This window comes from Lissotriton vulgaris, chromosome 2_1 (genome assembly GCF_964263255.1).
Source record: "Lissotriton vulgaris chromosome 2_1, aLisVul1.2, whole genome shotgun sequence".
Lineage (NCBI taxonomy): Eukaryota > Metazoa > Chordata > Amphibia > Caudata > Salamandridae > Lissotriton > Lissotriton vulgaris.
Window position 1 is genome coordinate 1,960,385,304 of NC_141687.1, and position 10,234 is coordinate 1,960,395,537.

Genomic DNA, 10,234 nt, shown 5'->3' on the forward strand with positions numbered 1-10,234 from the left:
ACGATTTGAGTTTGCTCCGTGGCCGGCCCACGTGGTTATAGGCCCGTATTTGTATACTGACATTTTCACAATAAAGGTTTTTAAAACAAAACACGGTAGTAGTATTTTCATTTGTAAAGTTTTTACTTTTAGTGACTGTTTTCGAATCAGTAAAAGGCAAGTGAAATAAAGCAGTCCAATTACATGACGGATAAAAGGTATAATATGTAGGAACGCAGTAAAGATAAATGGTCAAGGGCAGTTGTGTTTTTCATGTCTGCAACATAAAGTGATCGATAAGAATCTGATAATCAGGCGTATCGGCGACTAAGACAGCAGGCCGAATCTCTTTTACTCAACGGCTCCGTCATGGAAGGAAGAAACGCCCTTTTTCTCGAAAAAGGAATATATTTTACTTGCCAGACAGTTGTAAATTTTCCGGGAAAGTACATTAGCCTGGAATATTATAACATATGTTTGAAAAAAAAATATTGTTCGAAAATAATAAAAAGCGTAATTTTTAGGTCATATGACCAAGCTTTTCATCATTAAATTAACAAAAGTAAAATGAACCAATGAAAAGTTTTATTAACAAGTCACATGACCTGTTATGCTTACGTTACGCGCTGCGCGCCGCGCCTCGGATCACTTCCGGGTGCGCTAACGCGGCGTGTCATAAAACGCATTACGCGACAACGTAGGTCAAGAATATAGTCTAAATGTCTCCACCAACCAGCGTTCAGAACACAACCCCTTTCAGCAGTCCAAAAAGTTCTGTTAAATGACAACAGAGGGGACAGGCAACAAGAACCATCAGTCAAAGAGGGGAGGGCAAGTTCTTCTCTTCCGGGTCATGTTGGGGCGCTACCGGAACTGATCGAATTGGTAGTCTACAGTGTTTCTGGATGTTTCAGACTAAAGCTGGCGTCAGCATGAGACCACTACCATCTCGTAGCTCCGTCGTGGCCATTCCACGAGCAATCATGGCAGCCGCTCCCCACCAGAAGCCTGCGGGAGTCGGAGGCCCCCAAGACTTTTGTAGAATCTTCACGGCTGAGGGGACGCTTTTCGAGAATGGGATCCAAGCCCTAGCAGACAAGCGTCCGAGTTCCAAGGTGTCCCAGGGCCATTTTAGTGGACCAGGCCCAAAACCGAAGAGCCGGCCGCCATTTTGAGAGTCCTGTGGCAGCCGCCTATCGCTGCACCGCTAGAGCGGGCGCATCTCAACTACATGGTGAGCGAGACGCTGTAGTCGCAAGAGCGGGCGGAAAACAGCTGAATGGCGGAAGAGGCACAGTGTAGCAAAAGCGGGCGGAATGGCAACTAAAACGATAAAGGGGCGCCTCACTACAGCTTGTCTTCAGGTCAAACGGATTGTGGGACAAGGTCCAGAATTGAAGAGTCATCAAAAGGCAAAAAGTACCGCCGGGAGCCGGCCGCCTATGTCGGGGGCGATCTCAGGCTACACCAGTGCTATAAGACTTGGGGAGGGTGTCGGAGCCAAGCGTCTTCTCCGAGTCCATGGCCATCACAGCGCCCCTCAGGGGCCTCCGTCAAGCTGTTTAGGAAGGTAACATATCATATTGTTTTCTAATGCAGTCAGGTCCACAAACGACACTCACTTACTTTGAGAATAGTGAAGCTGCAGTAGGAGGAAATAAGCTTCAGACAGTGTTACAAGCGCTGCTCAGAACTCTTAACTATGGCACCCAACATCCAGAACTTATGCTATTTGAGAATGGTAGTGACATCGAAGCATCTCGGGGACCAAAACCATTAACGTACTTTCACGTATGAAAATCTTACTTGGGGAGGGGGCAGGAGCGAAGCGCCCCCTCCCAGTCAGCGCCACCACACCGTATGTTGAAAATCTGAAGCCATCGTTCTACAAAGTCAACCAAACTTGGATTGAAAAATCTAGAAAAATGTACAAACTGAAAACCAGTTTTGGTCTGCATAGCATCAGTAACAACGCTTGAGTCAGCTTTGTGTCAAGCCGCCATTTTGATTCAACAAAGCACAGGCATTGAAAAAGGCTGAAATTCAGAACTCTAAACTATGGCACCCAACATCCAGGAGCTTGCTATCCGGATCTTGGAGCCTTGTGCTGTTTTCGATCTATTCACACATCGGTCCACTACTGACATCATCTTATAAACCAACGTTATGTAAATAGTTTTTTAATAAAATGTTTTACCCTATTTCTTTGCTGGTGTGTTGTCTATATTTTTAATATTTGCATAGGGTTTGTCATTATTTTGTGCGGGATGGGTGATGGAGCCGAGCTGTCTTGCAGCCCTCATGGTGTGGAGCTCAGTTCATCTCACTATTTTCGTATTTCTCAAGAAGGGTTGTTCCTAATATTTCTATTTTAGCGAGGTCAAAAAGAGATCCAATTAGTGGCCTACTGATTTTGCTCAATTACTTTTATTTTTTTACACGATTTTTCACTATCTGCAAAGACTAAACAGAGTATTGCGACTTTGTGCTTGTTTGTAAATAGAGAATGATCCAAAGAGAACCAATTCTAAAACAGTAAATGCTTGGACAACAATCAATCAAATGGAGAGACAAGGAGGTACGACGGATTACAACGGGGGTAAAGGCCTGCGTTAACTACCCTTCTGTATCTGCAAAGAGAGAGTACTAACAAAGGCAAAAGAGGGGAGGGGGGGGGGGGCAGCGTTCAAAGCACATCAGCGTGCATAAATACGAAAATGTTTTTATCTATCACGTACTTGACATTTTAAAGCTTTTCATATTTGCTATTAAAAAACCAATGAAATTCACAGAAAAAACCATAGGTTATAGTGGATATATAGTTAGGAATTTGCATTTACAAAACCTTGAAAATTAAATGAAAAAACCATAGGTTATAGGCCATATATAGTTAGGAATTAGCATTTACAAAACCTTATTTTACTCGCATAAAACCATTGAAATTCCATATATAGTTAGCTAACTATAAGCGCTAACTATATATCGCGCACCCGCAATCCACTGCTGATGATGTCACATATTACATCATTCATGACATGGTCAGTGACATCACTGATGACATCACTGATTACAACATCCAGTGACTGTATGTTTCTGTAAAGTTAAAATATGTTTCACATATTGAAGAATGAGTGGATGTATAAGTGTCTGGATGAAGAATTTAGTAGGTGCATGACTGACTGTATGAGTGAGTGATTAAATGTGTCTCACTGAGTACATGGGTTAGTGACTAAACTGTCTTAATTCGTGCATCAGTATGTTTGTTGTTGTGTAAGCTGCTGCATGTGTTGATCAGTAGCTATAAGAGTAGCCATATGGGTTATTGATTGGTTGCCCAAATATTTGAATGGGAGGCTGAGTGTGTGTGTGGGTGGCTGGGAGGTGCGTGACTCTGTGCATAGATGTGTAAGCAGTTGATTCACTAGGAGTATGAGTTCAAGAGTGCATGTGGAAACAGCTATATGAGCGGTTGACTGTGCATGGGTGTGTTGGTGAGTGAATGGATTTCTCATTGCTACATGTGCAAGTAAGTACGTATGTAAAACACAATACATGTGAGAGTTGAGATATATAAATAACTGAACATAAGAGCCAGTGAATGTGTGAGTGGCTGTATCGATCACTGTGAGCTTGTATCAGGGATTATATAAGAGAGTAAATATGTGTTATTATATGTTTGAATAAGTAAGATGTGTATAACTGTATAGTTGAGGAAATGGAGGTGTGATTGATTCTTTGCATGACTGACTAGGTGTGTGAGTAAGTCCATGGATGAGTGACAGTCTGTGAGTGTCTGTTTATACTGAGTGTATGTAAGGTTATATTAGAGTCTGAAGAGGTTCATTGTATTATCACATGAGTGATGTGATCAGTGATGACAAATGAGATGTCATCAGTGATGTCATTTGAGTTGTCATCAGTGATGTCATTTGAGATGTCATCATTGATATCATTTGAGTTGTCATCAGTGATGTCATTTGAGATGTCATCAGTGATGTCATCAGTGATGTCACTGACCATGTCATGAATGATGTAATATGTGACATCATCAGCAGTGGATTGCGGGTGCGCGATATATAGTTAGCGCTTATAGTTAGCTAACTATATATGGAATTTCAATGGTTTTATGCGAGTAAAATAAGGTTTTGTAAATGCTAATTCCTAACTATATATGGCCTATAACCTATGGTTTTTTCATTGAATTTTCAAGGTTTTGTAAATGCAAATTCCTAACTATATATCCACTATAACCTATGGTTTTTTCTGTGAATATATATATATATATATATGTATGTATGTATGTATGTATGTATGTATGTATGTATGTATGTATGTATGTATGTATATATATATATATATATATATATATATATATATATATATATATATATATATATATATATATATATATATGTATATATTCACTGAAAAAACCATAGGTTTCAAACCAGTTATAGTTAGGAATTAGCACCTATTAAATTCACTGAAAAACCATAGGTTTTACACCAGTTATAGTTAGCTGGAAATTTTACTGACATAAAACCATTGAAATTCACATGTTATAGTTAGTTGGACTCACTATAACTTGCGCACCTGCAATGCACTGCTGATGATGTCACATATTACATCACTCATGACATGGTCAGTGACATCACTCATGACATCACTGATGACACCATCCAGTGAATGTGTGTCTTTCTGAAAACTAAATATGTTTTATATATGTATATATAAAGGTTGATGGAAGAATTATTGTTTAAATAAGTGTGTAAATGGATTTTTTTAATTGATTGGTTAACAGGCTTATTAAGTGTATCTTAGTGAATACATATATTAGTGAGTAATGTTTAAAAATTTAAATATATGTATCAGTGTTTTACTTTGTGTATAAGTGTCTGCATGGGTTGGTGAGTAGCTACATGTGTGTGTACATGGGTTATTAGATGTTCTTTTTAATATCAGTATGAGTGTCTGTATGGTTTGGTGGGGGTGTTACTTAGCACATAGATGCATTAATGACTGACTCACTTTTTGTATGTGTTTTGAAGACAGCATATGGGCAGGACTGTATGGGTGTATGAGTGTGTATATGTGTGTGTTAGTGAGTGAATGACTGTCTCACTAGTGTCTTTATCAGTAACGACATACGTTTTAATCTAGTATATGTGAGTATTGATGTATATAAGTGAGTATATGTGAGAATGAGAGATTGAAAGAGTTCTTGTTTAAATAAGTATGGTTTCTATAAGTGATTGTTTAAGAGAGTAAGTATGTGTAAGTTTCCTTAGAAGTAAGGTGGTAGTGTGTGTATAGCTGAATTGGCAAATACATGGATGTTCAATAGTTTATTTGCATGTTTGAGTATGTGTGTGAGTAACTTTTGGATGGCTGTCGGTGTGTAACAGGATGTGTGGTGTATCATTACATATGGTGAGTGCGTATATGTATGAGTGACTATATAAAACTGTTGGTGAATGAGTGGATGTGTATATAGATGGTGGAATTACTGATTTGGTTGTTGTAATTGGTATGGGTATCTCCATTTTTTTGAAAATGTTTTGTTTCTCTTTTTGAATATGTGTTTCAAGGATTACGTTACACTGAAAGGATGTCTGTCACTTTCTCACAAGGATGGTGTCATCAGTGATGTCATGAGTGATGTCACTGACCATGTCATGAGTGATCTAATATGTGACGTCATCAGCAGTGCATTGCAGGCGTGCAAGTTATAGTGAGTCCAACTAACTATAACATGGGAATTTCAATGGTTTTATGTCAGTAAAATTTCCAGCTAAGTATAACTGGTGTGAAACCTATGGTTTTTTCAGTGAATTTAATAGGTTTTTTAAATGCTAATTCCTAACTATAACTGGTGTGAAACCTATGGTTTTTTCTGTGAATTTAATAGGTTTTTTAAATGCTAATTCCTAACTATAACTGGTTTGAAACCTATGGTTGTTTCAGTGAATTTCATAGGTTTTTTAAATGCTAGTTCCTAACTATAACTGGTGTGAAACCTATGGTTTTTTCAGTGAATTTCATAGGTTTTTTAAATGCTAATTCCTAACTATAACTGGTGTGAAACCTATGGTTATTTCAGTGAATTTCATAGGTTTTTTAAATGCTAATTCCTAACTATATATAAGGCCCCAAACCTATGTTTTATTCAGTGAATTTCAAAGTTTTTTTAATAGCAAATGTCTATAATCCTATTTTGTCTATTTATGTAATACTCTTTTTATGTATATTCTTTTTTTTTTTTGCCCTGGAGCGCTCCCAGTGCGCGCACCGGTGAGCGCCCCGGAAAGCGCAGTCTTATGAAGCGCCCCGTTGCGAGTACCGGGGGTAGCGTCCCGTTAGCACCAATGCCGCGGCTGAAAACATCATTGTGACGTACCGCGTAGCCGCGTCCGCGTGATACGCACGGCGTAAACGCACCCGGAAGCATCCGATGCGCTTATGCGACGCGCCCCGGGGCGCGTAGCGTAAGGGGGTCGGGTCATGTGACCTGAAAATAACACTTTTCATTGGTTGCTAACAGTTTTTTTTACAAAGAATGAAATCCACACCCATTTCCTCTACTTCTTCTTTAATTTTTGTGACTGAAAGACCTGCCTTTTTGCTCTCGGTTCTTTGTTGGATATCATGGATTATCATGGCTGCCAGACCATCCAGCAGTGAAGATGATTCCAATGAATTCATCGATGAAGAGCCTCCTCAGCCAAAAGTCAAAGAACATTTCATCTGGAATTTTTTTTCCATACCTGATGACCAGAAGAAGGTAAATGCTCCAAAAGTGGAGTGCAGGATCTGTCACACTGTCCTGTCACGCGGTGACCCCACTAAAAAATATATTTTTTTGGGAACTCCACAATGATTCGCCATGTGGAGAGGAGGCACCCCCAGAATTTTGCCCGGGAAAATGTCAGCGCTCAGGCACAAGAGGTTCCCAGTGATGGGGCCTCTACATCAACCGTAGGACCAACAACATCGGTCAGGGGGAGAACACAAGAGCTGGTTCCGAACATTCAGCCTGCATTTGACAAAGGCGTCCTTAAATGCAGAGCCTGTGATCAGCTACTTTGTTATGGGGAGCAAAGTGTTCTGCTCATGGTTCGAGCATTGGAGAACCATCGCTGCCGTTCCCAGCCCTAATTTTTTTTTTTGCTCCTGTTGAGCAGTTTCCATTCCCTGTTTTTGTTTTTGTTCTAAAAAAAAGAAGAAAAAAAAGTTATTTTCAGAACTACCTCCAATTCTCATCAAAGAGCTATATTCTTAAAAAAATGAAAAAGAGTAAGTGAAGTGGAGTGCATTGATAAAGGAAAGGAAAATGAGTAAGAAAGAACAGAAAGGTATGAGAGGAGAGAGAAAGTGAAGTAGGGGGACTGAAAGAAGGTGAGTGTTGGAAAGAAAAGTAAGGAGAAGGAGAGTAAACATGGGGAATGTGGATATTCAAAGAAAATGTGGAAAAGGAACAGGGGTGTGGAAGGGTAGAAAAAGATGCATTGCTGGAGTTGCATCATTTTTGTGACACATTCCAGCAATGCATCACTTTTGCGCTTACATATACGTCTGAAATACTGACGTATCTGCAAGTACTTGCAACATAATACATCATATATTTAATATGACGCATGACTAGAAGACTGAAGGCCTCATTTATGAGGCCATGCGTCACTTTTACGTCACTGGTGCGTCACTTTTTGTGACGCACCAGGGCTGTAAAAAATGCACCTTATTCATTCATATTTACAAAGTGACGCATCTAGGTGAAAGCGTCACTTTGTAAACCCCTGCGCCACATTATACCTACGTCAGGTGTAATGTATGCAAAAGGGGCGTATTGATGCAAGAAAGGGTCGTAGAAGTGACGCAGTGAATGAACTGGGTTTTCCCCATGGTACGCTCCCCGGTGCGCGTACCGGGCGCTCCCCCTGCAAAAATAAAAAAAATGTATGGCCCCCACATCAAACCTATGAAAAAGGGACGTATTGACGCAAGAAAGGGTCGAAGAGATGACGCAGTGAAATTTATGAGATATCACTGCGTCACTTTTATATATATATATATATATATATATATATATATATATGTTGCAAGAGCTCGTCTTGGCCTCCACGAAAACAAACAGCTACACCAGCAAAAAGACGAGGTAGACCCGAATAAGTGCTTCTTTTTTATTTAGTTGTTAAAGTGCAACCACATCAGCCACGACGCGTTTCGGCAGATCCCTGCCTTGATCACATGACAACAGTGTCGTGGGATGCACCTCCTTTTAAAGTGCAAGTGCAAGAATGGACATAGAAGATATACTATTTACAAATTGCTTTCATCAGTTTCATAGTGTGACTCGTAAAATACATGAAATAATTGTAAAATACATTTGCTAATGGCATGAAATTCAATCTTAAAAAGATATTTCAGTAAAATACACTGGGTTATTGATGCCATATTTTCTAAGTATCCATTCGCTAACCAAAATTGTGCATCACCGTGAATCTAAATAAAGAGAAATTAAAACTAAACACATTTGTAAAAACGTGATAGCAAAAAAACCTCTTTTTTCAATGGACAAAAGAACAATACCTTTATGTGAAAAAATTATATTAAATTAACACAATATGTACCTTGCCAAAAAACAATTAGAGAAACCTTCCATGTTTTTCATAGGGATAAATACAGGGAAAAGATTATTCTAAAAGGGATTATATACATATCTTTGTTATTCAAAGGGTCCCTCCAATCCGTATGCAACCAACTATATCTATCAAACTGAGTGATTCCCACAATTGAGCAACCTCTACAAGAATTGATGAATTAATGCTGTTGTTCAATCCACTCACGATGTAATTAAAATTGCATAAATAGTTTAAAACCCCTCTAAAGTATCAAAAATATATTTATAAATAAATTGTTTATCTCTTTTACTGTATAAAATCCATATGTACAATACAAAAACAGGTTCGTCAAGTGTCTACATCTTGAAAGAAATGGAAAACATTGATTTTTCATTATGTTGTACTCAATTGATGAAAGCTATGTAGGCATCATGATATCAAGTGCAAGCAGTGAACAATAACTTCCTGAAGGGATAGAAGATTCATTCTAGGAATGTATATAAATCTTCAGTCATGTTAAGACCTTTGGGCTGCTTGGTGTCTAAAGACAAGATGTAATGTGTCTCCAGCCTTCGCAGCATGCCCTCCCTGTCCCCTCCTCTTCTCTGCACTGGGACTGCGTCTATGATGTAGTATCTGAGATTTTTTAGATTTCCACCATGGACTTCATGAAAATGTCTCACCACGGGATAATTAGGGTCGTTGTTAGTGATCGCCCTGATGTGTTGTAAGATCCTCTTGTGGCTGGGGAGCTTGGTGCTGCCTACATACTTTAAATTGCATATGCACTCTAGTATATAAACCACAAATTCGCTTTTGCAAGTTAGATGAAACCTAATATTTTGTGGTTTGGGGCTAAAGGCTGTTAAGTAGGAAGTATTGTTCACTCCAAATGAACAGGCTTTGCAGCTGGAGCACTTGTAAAAGCCTTTTCGTGCTAGAGACAAACCTGTGTTGTCCCTATATTCTGGGCTGCTTCTCACCAGCACATCCCCCATCGAAGCGGCTTTTCTATAGGTGATGGAGGGGAATTCAGGAAGGGAATCTCCTATTACTGGATCCTCTTTTATAAGATGCCAGTTGCGTTGGAAGATTTTCCGTAGCTCCCTGTGTTGACGGTTGTAGCCAATAATTAATCTGGGTGCCTCTTCAGATATTGTGCTGCTACTTACGTTGTTTAATGTGGGGCTTTCAGCATTGTGTAGGAGTTCCTCTCTAGATTTTAATCTAGATTTGGCCATTGCCGCATCAATTGTTTTGGCACTGTACCCTCTGTCTAAAAACCTACACTTACTCTCCTGTTGGTGTCTCCTGAGTTCCCCCTCGTCACTGCAAATTCTACGTAACCGCAGCATCTCCCCATAGGGGATGCTGTGGATGAGATGGCTGGGATGTGCACTGCTGGCGTGTAGCAGGGTATTTCCTGCGGTTTGCTTTCTGTATAGAGTGGTCTTAATTTTGCCTTCATCAATTTTGACTAAAACATCAAGAAAGGAAACTTGACAGTCACTTATGTCAGACGTGAAGCATAAATTGATATCATTAATATTGATGCTAACTACGAAATTCTGTGCCTCTTCTTTGCTGCCCTTCCACACAATGATCAAGTCATCTATGTACCGTAGGTAGGATACCAT